The 18,200-nt window shown below is 29.2% G+C and overlaps 1 protein-coding gene across 4 annotated transcripts in view; it reads right to left on the bottom strand.

Moving 5' to 3' along the window:
- LOC142319088 (TATA box-binding protein-like 1) overlaps positions 1–16,232 on the bottom strand; it is a 115,596-nt gene extending 99,364 nt beyond the window's left edge. Inside the window, exons 1-2 of one of the 4 annotated variants that reach the window (XM_075355978.1) lie at positions 15,980–16,232; positions 2,331–2,655 (exon numbers count right to left, since the gene is read on the bottom strand). The gene's annotated coding sequence lies outside the window, so the exon portion shown is untranslated. Of the gene's footprint in view, positions 1–1,956; positions 2,289–2,330; positions 2,656–15,629; positions 15,691–15,979 lie in introns of those variants that run through there. The other 3 variants (XM_075355975.1, XM_075355979.1, XM_075355980.1) reach the window with 3 other exon arrangements.
- Positions 16,233–18,200: the final 1,968 nt, after the last annotated feature.

Below are 18,200 nucleotides of genomic sequence, written 5' to 3'. Positions count from 1 at the left end.
GTTAAAGAAGGAAATAAATATTACAAGCCTAGAAGATATACAGAGGAAAAAACTACAGTGCAAATCATCTGACAAAAAATTTATTCAAAGGTAAACATTAATTCAAAATACAGGACCAAAAAGCATGGTAACACCTGTTCTGTTACTGCTACTTAAAAACTGTTAACGTTACAATATTAAAAAAAAAAAAATTAGTATTAAATTTCATGTACATAATGTTAAGAAAACAATGCCCAAACACAAAACAGATAACAAATGCTTTCATATTCTATACAAGTGTGAATGTTATTCATAAATAAATATATAAACATGTATATGATTTTATTATAAATGTTTGTACAATTACACAAATCTGAAGCATCTAACTATTTTATGCACCAATTTTTGGCTTTACCATTCATTATTTCAAGAATTATGGAGACCTTTAACAATATAATTTTTAAAATTCAGTTTTATTTAACAATATATACTGAAGGTACTTTGTATACAACTATCAGCACAATTCATATACAATTATAAAATGCTTTATTCATTCAGAAAATCACAGAGAAGTTTTTAAAATCGATGAGTAATTCATTCTTTATTGAATGCTTACACCTGTCTAAATATTATAAATAAATAAAAAAATTAATTAATTAAAAAACCCTTATAAAAATCAATAGCTACTTAACACCAGAACTCTCCCAAATTATTTCATAATTTTTCTTTTAAAATGATTCTGATATACGTAATAACTAAATCCACATCTACTTAAAAACTAGCGATCACAAAATGTTGTTTTTAAAAAATTTTCCAGGGTTTCTTAACTATTCAAAAAAATAAAATAAATGATCTTAAAAAATTTGGATTTTTGAAATGTCCATTTTTATTTTCAATGGAGATAATAGATTTTTAAGGATCTGTAGACAACAACGTCAACTCTTACACTTTTCTCATTATGCTGTCCATCAAAATTAGAACATTACCAATATTAATGCATAAAACAAACATCTTTGATAAGTAGATGGTGGCAATCGGTCAGGGAAATTATAAGATTATGGATAAATAAAATTATTAACAACGCTGACAAAATAACATTAAAAATTACTACCCACAAAACACACACACATACGAGGTCCGTAAATAAAGTAATGAGACTAGTTTATTTTTGGCAGCCAAAGTGGCAACAATGTAAAGTTACTAGTAAACATATGGTTATAGGAACAGCTGATTTATATTGGCTATTAATATTTTTAGTCTATTGTTGCCACATGAGACGTAACAAACTTTTCGTGAAACTAATTTTTGTTGTGCATTACAAAAATGAGTGATACTAATTATGAGCAACGTTGTGCAATCAAGTTTTGAGTTAAACTCTGTGAGAATGCTACAAGAATTTTTTCAAAATTGAAAAGGGCATATGGAGATGACTTTGTCACGAGCCCAAGTTTTTAGGTAAAGCATTTTCAGATGGCCGAGAATCAGTTGCGGTCGTCCACACTTTGGATGACCATTAATGTCAAAAAGCGACGACAAGTTGAGCGAATGAGACTTGATATGGTATGATCGGCGATTAACTGTCAGAATGATTGCAGAAGAACTGAATTTGAACCGTACCACTGTCCATCAAATTTAGACAAAGTGGACATGAAAAAAGTTTGTGCAAAATTGGTCACAAAAAATCTCACTGTTGAACAGCAAACAAGGTGGAAGTGTGCCGTGCGATCTTCTAGGGCTAATTGAGACTGAAAATTGAGATTTTCTAAAAAAATGTTATTACTGGTGATGAATCATGGATATTTGAGTACGATTCAGAAACAAAATGCCACAGCAAGGAGTGGCACACTTCAAACTCACCACGTTCCAAAAAAGTAAAAATAAGCAAATCAAAACCATGCAAATCTATTTCTTCAATAGTAATGGCATTGTCCATAAGGGTTCTTGTCTACAGTACTGACTGTAAATCAATATGTTTACCGAGAAATTCTTGAAAGACTGCGAAAAGAGTTGTTCCCGTGAGACCAGCCATCAAAGACAACTGGATGCTGCATCTTGATAATGCACCTTGTCACAATGCACTCTCAATTAATGGGTTTTTGGCAAAGAAATATTTTCCTGTAGTTCTTCAACCACCTTATTCACCTGACTTGAATCCCTGCCACTTTTTCCTGTTCCCAACATTAAGAAAACATCTCAAAAGACATCCATTTTGTAACTGCAGAAAATAAAAAATGTAACTGACCATCTGAAGGATATTTTGGTTTCTGAGTTCCAACACTGCTATGAAGAGTGGGCAAACAGAAAGTAAAGTTTTTTTATATTTTTGTAATTGATAAATAGATAACACAAACCTGTCCTTGATAAACAAGCATAACATAAGGAATTGGCATGCCTCTGAGTGTGGTTATCAATCATGTGTCACTGTCCTGCAAATATATCATTTCTCTCTTACTATCCACCATCCCTTCCTTACCCTTGACCCCTTCCTCCTAAGCGGTATTCTGTGGAATTTTGTTAGATGCACCGCTGGGCATATTGAAGAAACTCATTTGAGTTACTGTTCCCTTTGGTAGTTGTGATTTGTTGGAGGCAGTTGACAATGGACATGTGCAGGAACTTAACTTTTTATATACACAACTAGACCTTTCACAACACCAGACCAAAGAAGGTAGAATCCTGAAAATTAAACATATGAAGAACTAAAGTTTCAACAGCTGAAGCTACATTCAATAAATTAGTTTCCTTAGGTTGACAAAATTAAGCAGTATATTATAGTTACCCACATAACTTACATAATTAAAATTTACGACTTCCTACTATGCACAACTGATCAATGTTTATAAACATTGATAAAAATACTACTCTCTAAAAATACTAGACTCTAATAAAAGCTTTTTAAGATTAAGACTTGGTGAAGGGAAAATCCTGATATTCACCTCCCCATTCTTACAGAAGTGAGCCACAATTGTATATAACAACTAGTATATACAAGCACCTAAAAACTGAACGGACCAAGTTAATCCTGGTATAAGGAGTTTCCCCCATTAAAAGAAGGGAAGGTCTGCCTACCCCCAGGGTATTAGCAGACTGCCCTGCAAAGCTAAGAAACTTCTTCTTTTTCTTAAAGAAGTCAGTGGAATTAGAATACCAAGGCGATGTAAAACCACTACTTTAAGATCCTAGTGATATTTCCTTGCATGACATAATGATGGTGGTTTCTGTTAAATGTTCCATAGATAAAATAGATCCTCATTCGGATGTCCAGGAGAGGTAACAAAACAAGATAAAAGACTAATTGCGTACAGAATGGGAAGTCTCCAGGACCACCATTGGGTATTGCTTCAGAGGATATGATGAAATGGCAATTTTGTAGCATGAAAAAAGCCATGCCTGACCAGGATCTGAACCCAAGGCCAAGATGCTACCACTTGCACCATGGAGGCCGGCTACAGAATGGAAAGTTAGAAAATCATAAGAGGGAAATGAAGATAAATAAAAGGGATATATTAGGACTGAGAGAAGTAAGGTGGGAAAAAAAAAGACTGAAATTATGAAGAGTGAAGATTTTTTTTAGTTACCATATTCTATTCTGGAAGAAAGAAAATACAAAATGGAGTGGAAATAATTATGAGAAATGAAGTTGCAAAACAGGTGCAGATAGTACGTTATATAAATGACAGATTAATATTGTTAAGTATTGGGATGTTCCCAAAAAAATTTAGTTATAGTACAAATATACAAGTATATATGCCAACATTGAATAATGAAGAAGATATGGAATAAGATGTACAAGAGTATTGAAGATGTAATAAAAGTCAAAAAAGGGTTGTTCCAAGATACTGATGGGAGACTGGAATACTGTGGTCAGAGAAGGTAAAGAAGGATGTGGTAGGAAAATTTGGATAAGAAACAGATTAATAGAATTATTCCAAGATAAAAAATAATTTATAATCAACACCCTGTTCAAATGCACGTCAATATCCCCTGGGGATAGAGCATGCTAACAGTTAGACCAACAATACCTTAGTAGATGAAAGGTATAGAAATGCTGCTAAGTAAGACAATGAATTACTAAGTGTAGATATCAATAGTGATCAAGTGCTGCTTATGAGCTTATGATAAATTGAGAACAACTTTAAAGAAAGGAGAGAAAGCAGAGATAGTTAAGAAATGGAACTTAGAAAAGCTAAATAAATTGAAAAGTAAACAATGAGAGAAAAACTAGCTAAGGCAATTAAAGAAAAAAAAGGGAAATAAGAACAGTGTGGAGACCTGGATGAGAATAAAAAATGCCATAGTGATAACAGCAAAGGAAGAAGTAGGCTATTATAAGGGAAATAAAGCCAAGAAATCATGGCTAACAGAAATGCTAAAGAAAATGGAAGAAGGCAGTATATGAGTAAGATAGAAGAAAATGAAGAGCATTATATTGAAAATTAAACAAGGAGGGAAATACAAAACGCTAGGAAAAGGTGGTTGAAGGAACAATGCAATAATATTGAGAATCTATAAAAGAAAGAGCAGTGCTATATGATGTTCAAGAAGGTGAACAGGCTTTACAGAAGGGGAATGGTAAAATACGAGAAATTGTGGATAAGGTATCTATGACAGAATGCTACATGAAGAGAAAGAAGAGAGAGATGGAAGGAATTCATGGAAGACCTGTAAACCTGAAAAAACTAAAAAACAGAAAAGGAATGGGAGGTAGCTGAAGAGGATAGTCGATATTAAAATATGAAGTATAGAAAGCAATTAAGAAAATAAACATCGACTGGAGTAGATGAACTTCTCACAGAATTTCATTAATGTTTAAAGAAGAAAGGAGTGAAAGAAATAGATGAACTAGGTAGAATATTCAGCACAGAAGAATGGCTTTAAGAATTTTTAAAAAAACATTAATCACACCTATTCCAAAAAAAAACTGCTCCAGAAAGTGTAAAATATACAGAATAATAAGTTTTATAGCCCATGCTGCTAAAATATTGTTAAGAATTCTGAAACCGAGGTTGGTAAGAATAATGGAAGAGAACACAGGAGTGGAATAATTTGGCTTCAGTTAAAAGAAAGGAACCAGAGATGACAACACTAAAGATGGCTGGAGAGATATTTAGATGGAGAAGGAGTAATGAGCCAGTGTTTCATAGATTTAGAGAAGGCTTTTGATAGTGTAAAAATGGGAGAAAATGATTCTTAAAGAGAAAAAACAGAATAGAAAGGCAGAAGGTTAATTAAAAATGTATAAATGAGACATACAGCAGCAATAAAAGTAAAAATAACCGACTTGATGGGTCTAGGTTGAGGTGTTAGGCAAGGATGCTGCCTCTCACAAACACGTTCAACATTTACAATGAATATATGATAAAGAAGAATTAGATGAAAGATAAGAAGGAATAAGTATAGAAGGACAAAAATAAGATGCTTCCTTCCTTCCTCTATGGAATGAAAATAAATATTGGAAAAACTAATGTAAGTAAACAAAAAAGTGGATTTAGTGGTAAGGGCAAGTGAAGAAAAAATAACAAATTACAGATAATTGAGTACCATGGTGTGTCAGAGGACTGGAAGATGTTAATAAAAAAAAGAGAAATGGAAAACTAGAAAGAAGCAGCAATGGCAAAGCAATCAGCAGAAGAGGGAATTACTATATAGTAAGAGTCTGAACTTAAAGAGTTAAGAGGGAATGGATGGAGAAAATAGAATGAATGGGTAAAGTGAGGAATGAGGCAGTAATTAACAAGATTAATGAAAAAAGAACATTTATGCGGAAAGTAATCAAAAGGAAAGGAAAGGAAACTGGTAAGTACATATGGTTAGAGAAGGTGGAATTTTGGCAACTACATTGGAAGAGTGAATGGAAGGAGAAAGAAAGCAAAGAAGAAGAAGGATAAAGTTAATCGATGAGATGAAGTTTGGAAACTACAAGGAGACAAAGCATAAATGTTGAGACATAAATGGATAGTTACAGAGGTAACATAAAGGACTTGCTGCCAGGCAGAACACCAGATGATGATGAGATGATGTTTATAAGAGTTACTAAATATGTAATACTGAAAGTTTTTTGAAATGCTAAGTAACTGAATATGTTAAATTATTTTCAAGTTATGGTGCTATGGAATATTACTGAAAAAAGCTAATTTCAAGAATGAATATGTTGTGCAGATACTATCCATCAATGTATTATAGAGTAGTTCCATATAAAACTCTATTAATCTATACTTATTACAATACCTACTACATACTTATTATATACTCATTACTTAGCGATTCATAAAGAGCACAATAAGTTACTGTTTTCAGTTCTGATGTACAGAAAAATAGTCATTCTAATGTTGTGTTAGAACGAAAGAAGTGGTATTATTATTATTTAACTGCATAATTAAAATAAATTTACCTTATATTGAATTAATTCAATAAGTCATTATTAAAACTAAAAAAAAACCTGGATTATTTATTCATAAAAATTTTGATAATAAATATCCTAATATACTTAATGTGAATGAAAGAAAGAAAAAGCCACCACACAAACTGCAATGACAATTTAATCCATTCATCATCATTTAGCCTAAAAAGGATTCAATGTTCATGTACTGAATTAATATGTATTATGCAATTCATAAGGCACTTTTTGTAACTACCAAAACTACTATCTATCATTTTTATCAATAAACATATTTTTGTTTCCTTAAAACCTAAAAATGAAAATTATCTATTAGTCATACATGATTTAATATCAATATTTAATAACTGATCAATCAAAAACATTAAGCATTGATTAACTGGTTAAAAAAGTTTAAAAAAATAATTATTCTGCCTCATCAGGGTAACTAAAGGATTATTAAATAATAATATATATCAAATAATATTATTATTAAAATAAAATTAACTTCTTTTATTTGTCTTCAGTAATCTGACTGGTTTGATGCAGCTCTTCCAGATTTCTTATCTAGTACCAGCTATCACATTTTGGTATATCCTCTACATCCTACATCCCTAACAATTTGTTTTTCATAATCCAAACATTGCCTGCCTGCACAATTTTTCCCATCTACCTGTCCCTCATCAAAGTGACTATTCCAGGATGTCTTAAGATGTGACTATTAAAAGTCTCTCTTCTTTTAGTTGTATTTTTCCAAATACTTCCTTCTTCATCAATTTGCCACAACACCTCTTCATTTGTCACTTTATCCACCCATCTAATTTTTAAAATTCTCCTGTAGCACTACATTTCAAAAGCTTCTAATCTTTTCTTCTCAGGTACTCCAATCATCTGAAGTTTCACTTCCATATAAAGCTACGCTCCAAACATACTTTCAACAAAGTTTTTCATGAGGTTAATTAACTTTAAAAAATATAATAAAACTGACTTCAAAAAATAATACTTTAATAATTGTATTAAAAAATAATACTTTATTATAAACGCTTAATTTGATTCACTTCAAAAATAACAATTTTTTAAAAGTTGAAAAAATATACTTTTATTTTTTCAAGCTGTTTTACCTATCTTGAGATATAGACAAAAATACGGATAAGTTTGAAAAAATTCTGTAGAAAAAATAAAGCAGCGTGCAAGAAAGACAAAGTTAAGAAACTTGCATCTTGATAGATAAAGAAATAACAAGAATGTGGAGAAATTAAGTAGAACAATGAGCATGAGCTTAAGAAATATATTAACACAAATATAGAAACATAACTGTTTTTCAGCTAAAAATATCTTCAAATCATCTATGTACACAATACAATTTTTTCTTTAGAATATCAACTACTACCAAGAAACAATTTTAAATGGGAAACCAATTTAAAAGGTAAAAAAGAAACACAAAAAAATTATTTATTCATAAAGAATAAAATTTAAAAAAACCGTGTACATGTTGAATTGGGAACTTCTTTTTGAAGTTGTTAAAAAAATAAGATTAGGGTTTTGTTTTCATTCAGATTTATATTTAAAACTTTACATCTTTGCAAGAAATGGTGTGAAAAATAAATCCAGCAAAAAAAAATGTTTTTCTTGGGTAATTATTATTAGCTGATGATTTGGAAATGTCTATGAAAGCAGTCCTATTTTGAATCTATCAAAGGAAAGAAATAATTGTAATTAATTTTATGAGCAATTATCTTGGAAATCGGCGATAAAGATTTTTATAATAGATGTTTATAAATTTATTGTTATTTTGAATATTTTATTAATTTTTTTTTCATTAAAAAATTACAATTTCATTCAAGAGATTTTTTGAGAAAATCTTTAAAAACGTTTTTAGATCACTGATTAAAAGCTCTTAGTTAGGCTGGTTAACTGTGAAATGTATAAGGAGATTATTAAAAAGTTTAAAGAATTATTCACCATACCATTTTTAATGGATCTACCAAATCTCAAACCACCTACATTTATTCCTTTTTTATGCTTTTCATAAAGACATGACATCACTGAAACTCATAAGAATGAGCTGCAGTCAAACCAAATTGCCTTACAATTCAGTATTAAAAATTAAAATAAAGCAAAGTTTTTGCTTACATTTGCAAAATAAAGCTTTATATAAGTTTTATTTATGGAAAATTACTTTATTTTCTTTCTACTATAAAAAAAGGAAGATTCTTTATGGATATAATAGTTGGCTACTCAAAACAAGTCTGGCAATATTGGGCTCCTTACCCACAGTCAACCAAGCAATAATAAATTTTAAAAACTGTAATCAAAAACCTCCTAAAAATGTTAAACTTAAATTTATTATTTAATAACATTCAATTGAAATGAATCCAATACAGCATGTCCTATATATCTACAAACAGTAGTTATAGAGCTATTAATCTTTATAAAAAAATTAAGTTTAATTTTGAAAAATTTGTCACTCAATTTGTATGTTTAATAAAAAAATAAAGATTCAAATAAAAAAATGGAATATTTTTTAAAAACCATCAGCTAATATGTAAAACTCAATAAGCTAAATTTTTATCTCTACATTATAAAAATCTGATCATCCATTTGCAATATATTTATCCAGAAACATGACTGCTCAATTTATTTATTTTATATAATATGATTTGCATAAACACCAAACATTTTATTAATGAAACATTAAAATAACAGTAATAACTCAAGTGGTTATAGTTGTAAGAAATGGTTAACAATAACACAGAGGATTTAGTTAATACAAACAAGCATATTTTTCATTGGTTTCAATTTTTTAATGAAACTTACAGCCTAACAATTATAATAACAAGAACAATACAAAAATACTCAACCAAAAGGTAGACCACAAAAGTAATTGAGGTTAGATTCTGCTGCTGACTCATTCTACAGTTTTGCTGCTGACTAATTATTTAATCACATATGAACAACATATTAATACAATAATCATCAATTTATTTCATGTATATTAATTACTCTAAATACCATTTTCAATGTAATGGCGAAAAAATTATTTAACTGTAACTCGCTGTATAAATTTTTACACTACACTAAAATCATCATTTTAATCTTTCATTTTAATCATCACATTAATTCTACACATATTATAATACGTTAGGAAAATAATAATTTAAATACTGTACTTTATTTTTATAAAGCAATTTATTTAAAAGATATGGTAGATTAGAGGAGGGAATCTATATGAAATTTTAATCACAGTTAATTTAATCTATTTCATAACTCAAGCTCTTTCAGAACCTTTTTACTATTTTTAATTACAAATTAAATAATTATAGTTTACTTCACATGGAGGAGCCTTTCCATCCATGAGTACAACTGATACCAGCTTATCTAACCCACCGGGTTGGTCTAGTGGTTAACGCGTCTTCCCAAATCAGCTGATTTGGAAGTCGAAAGTTACAGCGTTCAAGTCCTAGTAAAGCCAGATATTTTTACATGGATTTGAATACTAGATCGTGGATACCGGTGTTCTTTGGTGGTTGGGTTTCAATTAATCACACATCTCAGGAATGGTCGAACTGAGAATGTACAAGACTAACACTTCATTTACACTCATACATATCATCCTCATTCATCCTCTGAAGAATTATCTAAACGGTAGTTACCGGAGGCTAAACAGGAAAAAGAAGAAGATACCAGCTTATCTGAACTGTAATTACATACATACCTGAAGAGAAATTTTCTTCCACTAACTCCACAAAGTACTACATAATGAATTTAAAAGAATAACAGTTATGAGTTTACTAAATACAAGTGTGCTTTACATCTAACGCTGAGCAAAGCAAATTTAATTCCAACAAAAACTGATGTAAACCTTAAATCCTGAAGTTAATTACAGTAATCCACACTAAAAATGCTGAAACATAGAAAACAGTGTTTCTTGCACCTCTAGTGAAGAAAAGGTTACGTCAGAAATTTAATAACAGTTCATTAAAAAATAATTAAAGATAAAATCTTGTTAATTTTACCTGAGCATTTAGAAACTGTTCAGTTATCCTATTGAAAGTGATGTTATTCAGGATAATCCATTTTTATATTAAAGAGTAAATAAGTTAGGGTGATAATCCTGAGAAGTAAAAAAATAGACCAGTCTTGTAAGTCCAAAAATAAGGATTAAAACTAAATTTTGATAATACACATTAATGTCAAAAAAGCCAATCTTCAGGATCTATCCAGAGAGTCAGAGATTTAAGCTGTGAAATTTCCAACACAAAAAATTTATGGGACAAATATAAAGATGATCAATCTGACTACTATCAAACAAAATTAATATAAAACTCTCCTGAATGCTCAACTATTTTCTTTGATAAAGTTATAACAAAGCACGACACAAATTTAAAGGGAAGTTAAAATAAAAGGGGTCATCATAAATTATCCTGCACATTTTAGGTGTTAATAAAAAACAAAGCAGGATACTTACACGTATGTTTTATTGTTAAACAGGGCATTTCAAACACAAATTTTAACACTTAACTTAAAATGTCTTAATGATATTAAATTTCACACCACACATTACAAAGAATATCTGAAGATATTCCATAAATTACACCTTCGATTCTTCTTTTTGGTTTACTGATGTTACAACTTTCATTGCATACACCCTGTCTTTGACAAACCCCCAAATAAATTAACAAAGTGACATAATGTCAGGGGATTGAGGTGGTGGCTGATTTCCAGTTGAGGAAATTGTTCATGTAGGTAGTACCCAGCATGTAAACCCCAGTGTGATGATGCACCATCTTGTTGGGAAGTAAACAATGGGTTGCGCTGATATTCTAACTAGCCTACAAAAAGTCTAGATAACTAGCACTAGTAACTACTGACCTCGATGAAAAACAGTTCAATCACTTCATAAGCAGTCAACACACACCATATTAATTTTCAGGTTTGTGACAATCACTTTGTGTTTGTCGAATGGCATGAGGGTTCTTGCTTCCCCAAATTTGACAACTGTGACAGTTAACATGACCAAAAACATGGAAGGTACCTCAGAGAAGGTAATTTTTTCTAAAAACATATCTGTTTAATTTATCAATAATATCTACAGCAAAACTGTAATAACATAGTTAACTGTCACCTTGAATTCCTGTCACCAAGTTAATTTTGTATGCATGTAGTTTTAGGCGTTTGTGTAGAACCTTCACAATTTTCAATTGCGGTATTCCCAGTTCTAAATTTGCAAGACAAGTGTATTTACCAGGACTTCGATTAAAAGTTTTTCTTACTCAATCGACAACTTCCTCAGAGATGGGAGGTCTGCCAGCACCTATTTTGTGTATTATACTTCCTGTATCATTACTGATACAAAGGTTTAATAGGGCCCTTATTAAGAGGAACATGGCCTTACTCTAAACAAAAATGTCTACTAACAGTAATAACAGATCTGTTTTCATGAAATCATAGTACGCACAATACTTTCTCTTGCACAGTAGCCATTGCTCAACTGATGATCCCCCTGTCGATACATTGCACCACTGTGTTCATTCAAGGTAATCAGTCACTCTAGCAACTACACTAATATTTAAAATAAATCAATGCACTACATTGCTTTGTTCAATTTTATTAACCTCTAAAATGAGCTGAATAATTTATGTTCACCCAGTATTATCAAATAAATTATTGCCCAATTTTGCCATGATTAATGATTTCATTAAAACTCATTAGCCACTTTTAACCAGGGACCAACATTTAATGTAAGATTCTACAGTTCCAACTGTTAACTAAAATCATTATTTTTTCTTTTTAAATGTGAAAGGAGGCGCTGATAAAATATTTTTAGTTAATCTATTCCTCTCAAAAATTTGATCTGAAAAAACTGACATTAGCAACCGCATCATATGGGGTGGCAACTACTTTATTGCAAGCAGCAAGGACGGGCCACTCAATGTTACATTGCCATTAAAATACTTCAGATCTACAGACACATTGTTTAATATAACAAAAATTGCATGATTAAAGATATCTTTCCAAATTTTCAATCATCATGTGGTATGAATGTAAAATGGCCCAAAAAAAATCACTGGAAGCTCTTGACCATACTTTAAGGGATATGTGTGCAACTAGGATCAGATAATGGGAGCAATAACCACAATATTATATGTAGAATTTTATTATAGAGTCTGCCTATCATTACAAGATGCACAAGAACCGATAAGATTGAAGCTTGACTAAATTCTTCCTACATCTGGCCTCATGCTAAAAGTATTTCTCATTAACACAAATATGACAGAAATAAAATTAATTTGCGGACAAAATACAGTTTTTCTGAATTTCTGAGTAGGACGACTGCATATGTGAGAATTTAAATTTATTACTTTACATGAAAGGAATATCATTAAAACTTTAAATTCACTTACTTGAATATTTATGAAAATATTAGAGTAATAACTAATCTAAACCAGCTATTAGTTTAAGAAAAGGTGCAATACTGACAACAGAGGTGCTAGAGTATTATTAATTACTAGTTTTGAAACAAATTAATTGCTAGGATTTATACATCCAGATACAAATTTAAATGACAATGATTCTGATGATTTTCCTACTGAATTTTTAAATTCTCAGAAACCAGTACAGTCACTTCCACACATATTAGAAGAACATTATTTAATTGGCTCAAGTTGTTAAAATTAATAAAATGAAAAATTATTCTAGAAATATGAATATTGGACTGCCTCAAGGTTCAATATTTAGGCCACTGTATTTTCAATATTTATTAACAATCTATTGGATTTACCTTGTGAAGGTGCTGTCATTTCTTATGCAAATGATACTGTTGCTTTATATTCTAAAAATAATTGGAAAGATACAGATTTTTCTGTTAACGAGTATTATCTAATATGTCTGTGTGGTTAACTAATAATCAATTACCACTTTACATTGACAAAAAGATACATGCCCAATTATTAATGACATAAGAATTTATAATAAACCTATAAAAATGGTTACTTGCACCAAATATTTGGGGTTAACTATAGATATGTCCTTAAAATGGGCAGAACATAAGCAATACAGCAAAAAAATTAGGTATGTTTTATTTGGTTAGGTATCTTTGCAAAACTTTATAGACTGTTAAATACTAAAGATTTATTAGCTATATGTTGTGGACTTTTTAATGTATTGCCAGTTATGGCCTTCTAGCATGTGGACCTACTTACAATAATGCATTAGCACCTATATTAAATTTGCACAAAATGATTTTAATAATAATATTTAAGGAAAACTATAATAATGACATCAAAATAGAACTAAATAATGATCAAACTGATTGAAACAAATGCATAATTTGTATAGTAGCAAAACAAGAAACAAATCTATTTCTTTACCATTGGGTACACTTGGAAGTGGATAAAAAAGGGCACTTTTAAAATGCTACAAAAATAGTTAATACCTTGCCAAACAACTTGAAATTATTAAATATAAATAAAAATATACTTAAATCTAACTGAAAAGGTGGTTATTAATAAGTAAATAGAATAATACAGAAAAAGAATATAAGCACTTTTATTAGATTAATTTTAGATTAGGTCAGAGTTACACAGACTTCTGATATGAACAATAACAAATACAATATTTCAGGGTAAGATCTTTATGTTTCTATTTTATTTCTAGTTCTAAATCCAGGCTCAAGCACAGGTTTTATAAACCTCCTATGAATTCCTATGCGACTTTTAGTTAGTGTGTACTGGAATATTGTCATAAATCAATAATGTGAATTTAACCATTAACAGTTCATAATTTTATTTTACAAGATGTTACTAAGGAAGCAGCATCTTGGAGAATAATGTTGTGAAACTGTCAGGTAACCCTCTTGCTCAAGACCTAAAAACCTAAGAAAGATCCCAAGAAGGTTATGATTTTTTTAAACTAGATATAAATACAACTAATAAAACATTTTGAATACACATAAAAATGAGATATAATCTAAATCAGACAAGCAAGATTTGTTTTGCATAACATGTATTAAAGTTAAATAATTCTTATGAAGAAAACTGTACTCAATACTTTATATAAATATTAGTCCTAAAAGTTTATGATATCAGCTCTCCTCAGAGTTCAAATAAATTGCTAAAAATAAAGCCTATTTTACTATAATCAATGCTTGTTATTGAAATCTTTTCTTGACATATTCAAATACCTCAAAATAACCCATCAAAATTAAAAACTTCAATAAAATCAGTTAAAACTTGCACAGAATATCTAAGTAAAACAATCTCCTTCAAAGCTCAGAAAAGCAATGGCATAAGCATTAAACATGAGGTAATCAAATAAGGCAACAATCCAATGAATCATAATTTTCAAAATTACATCAACAATGCAAACAAAACTAACATATATAAAGTATATATTAAAGAAAAATTAAAAAAGTGTACAAGCAATCTAGCCAATGTAATAATGAAGTTAATTACACAAAAAGCACACAATAAGTGGATCTAGACAATGTAAAGGCACAATGAAGTAACCTAAAATAAATTACTTTACTATTATTAAAAACAAAGAACACTGAAAAAATTTACACTGGAATTAATTAACTGGAATTAAATCAATAATTTTACAACCTAAAATCTTAATATTGTGGAAGAAATGTAATAAAGTAAATTTAGGAAATAATAACTGAAAGTATTGTTTTTAAAGATAAAACCAATATATCAAGACAGAAAATATTAAATATTCTTTTGAATAAAGAAAAAAATCCATGACAAGGAAATAAAAAAATTTAAAAACTATGTTATAGTAGTGCAAACCTATTTCTAGAAATTTGTAATAAGACAATCCTCATCACAGAATACTAAAATGATACCAAAACACTTTTTTACTAGTTTAAGGAAAATAGAATATTTAGGTATAATACTCTTTAGTTTTATTAATCAGAACTATAAAATTTTGAAAATAGAAATTCATTTTCAAAGAACAAAAAGAAATCTCATATCAATCTAAATCTAGGCTAAGCTTTAGCATTAATAAAAGCAATTAATACTCTATCATGAAAGAAATGAATAGATCAGAATTAATTTTTTTTTTAAATAAGATCAAAAATATTAGTAATGGATATATCTGAACTACTATTAAAACTATTTCATCTCAACTGAACACATTACATGCCCATGGCACGTTCGTAATTTGAACATAATAGATTAGAAAATAATAAAAAGGGCATAATAAAAGAGAAACTAATTTAAAAATAATAAATAAAGGCAAATAATACACTACAGGATAATTATTACTGTACCGAAATACCGAAGTAATAAATGTCATTTAAAAATCGTCCATTACGATTAGCTAGTTCATTCATTTAGCTCAGCAGTTTAATGCATCTGACTGAATTCACACCAAGGTCTACCTGACCTTAACCTCAAAACATTTCATAAAAAAAAATTACTTTTATTCTGAATTTAAAAAAAGTTATAAAATAAGAAAACTTAAAATATAATAAATTAAATATTTAGTAGCAAATTTCAAAAACTGTATGAAAAAGGAATTCAACATAACTCAAAATCATACATCTATCAAAAATTTCGTCCTAACAAAAGTATAAGTCTTAAGCTCCGTAAAAAATGGAATAAGTAGTCAGAAAATTACCTTGCAGCTGATGATAGTTTATTAATCCTACACACCTCAAAATGTAATGGTTAAACCAGGACACAAAGTTAGGAATTAACAATTAATGAGTCTTCTCATTTAAAATCTTTGGACAAATCTGATCAGAAGAAAACATAATTTATATTATTTATCACCACTTCACAAATTTCAAAAAATTGTAACACAACACAACGACTTTAGCCGCAATCAGCAACATTAATAGCGAAGATCCAGCCCAATTCTATGTGACGAAATCGCCATTGTATTGACAGAACAAACATCAGAGCGCTCTAGTATTTTTTGTTGGACTTAATTGAATCACACCCGGGGCTATTTAAATTACAAATGTTCAAAAATTTTAAGGTGGCTTTGATTATTGTTATACGAGTAACTTCCTCAAATGTTTCGAAAACATAGATTTGATTATATGGTTAATAAAAAAATCTATGAATTTTAATATTAATTGGACATCTTATCTGAATTCAACTACATAGGAGGTTAATTATTTAAATAATTATTAATTTCAATGAATATTTATCAATTATAACTACTAATGACCTATCTCTACTATTGTACAAATATCTCCTCAAGTATTCAAACTGTATAATGTACTTATATTAATGGCTAGATAAACAGCAAATAAAATTTAGTTATTAAATTAAATAAAATTTAAAGTTAATAAATTCTTTATTACTCATTTTCATATCAATGTAATTATAAAACTCTTTGAAGTAATTACAAGAATTCTTCAGTGGAGTTTCTGGTATCCATCAATTTATTAACAGTGCCTCTCTTAAAAATGGTTTGGAAGTCTGTTAATTATTGAAAAGATAAAATTTTAAGCCAGATTCTCATATTAGATTAAGATGAAATTCAAAATTACACTTAACTGGTAAAAACATATTATTAAAGAAATATAAAACAGATTGAATTTTTACTCTTGTAAGATGGGCACCAATAACAACTGTGCAACTAGAAATTACACAGAAGAAACTGATAACCCTAAATCCAGTTTGTAAAAATGAATTCCATCAAATTAAAACTATGTTTAATAATTTTAGTATCATCTTGCTGTTCAATGAATGTAATAAAACATTAGAAAACTACCTGCTATCCTGCTCAAAAATTACCAGATGGCTCTGAGTAGTAACAGATTGCACCACCCACAATGGACATCTCCCTTCACATATAAAGAGCAAGCAGTCATTGATAACCTTCCACTGCAAGTAATGTTTTTAATGTAAACAACAATCAGACAGATCAAATTAAAAAAAAATCTGCTGTAGAGAACCAAGAAATAAATTGTAAAAATTTAATAAAATTAAAAAAAAATTGTAAATATCTTCACAAAGGTAGCAGAAAGAAGTTCTCTTAATTTATCTTGCAGTAACACATCTGTACTTTCCATACCTTTATAGTTTACAGAAATTTTTGTTTATTAAAACTTTTACTATAACCTAACTTATATCACCTATTCCTTCATCATATTATGAACCGATGTGCCAGATATTTGGTTACTAAAATAATTTTATTATTTTGTATAATTTATTTTGTCAAGAGACCTTTTGTGTAACTTTATAGAATTTTGGAAAAGTACACTATTTTTAATAAATTCCTTTACCTGTAATATTTTGTTTCATAACAGTTTTGTATATTCATTCTACACTGTCTAAATGTTTCTGTATTTATAATGTACTCTTATATTAATAAATTTCATAATAGTTAATTTTATTACAATACTCAAGAGTACTTCATGATTGATATGAATAGAGTAAGACTAACATATTTTTCATAAGAATATTCTTACTTTCACCATATGCCTAAAAAAATATTACAAATGTCATTACATATGAGAGTACCATGCCATCAAAATGCTGCATACATTACATCAGCAGCACTAAATATATTAAAAAGCTTAACTTAAAATTTTGAAAAGGACTTTCTTAAATATTCAATGAATAGAATTTACAGAAGTGAATAACTGGTAAGTTTACTTCTTAACTATGATTATATTTTATTATAAGTACTTGAAAATAAAATTTATTACAAAATTAGAAAAATGTAGTTTATCTTGCATGAGTGAATGATGGGTGTTATCCATTATTGTCTGTCTTTTATAGATGAAATTCCATTATGTTTTACAAGCTCCCTCTGAGAGCTTGTAAAATATATAGCTTTTTACATAATATTTAGTTCAAAAATAAAATTAAAATATAGAGCA

This window comes from Lycorma delicatula, chromosome 2 (assembly GCF_047948215.1).
Source record: "Lycorma delicatula isolate Av1 chromosome 2, ASM4794821v1, whole genome shotgun sequence".
Classification (NCBI taxonomy): Eukaryota; Metazoa; Arthropoda; class Insecta; order Hemiptera; family Fulgoridae; genus Lycorma; species Lycorma delicatula.
Note: the sequence above shows the minus strand (reverse complement) of the source record. Positions and strands in the feature narration are given on the sequence as shown.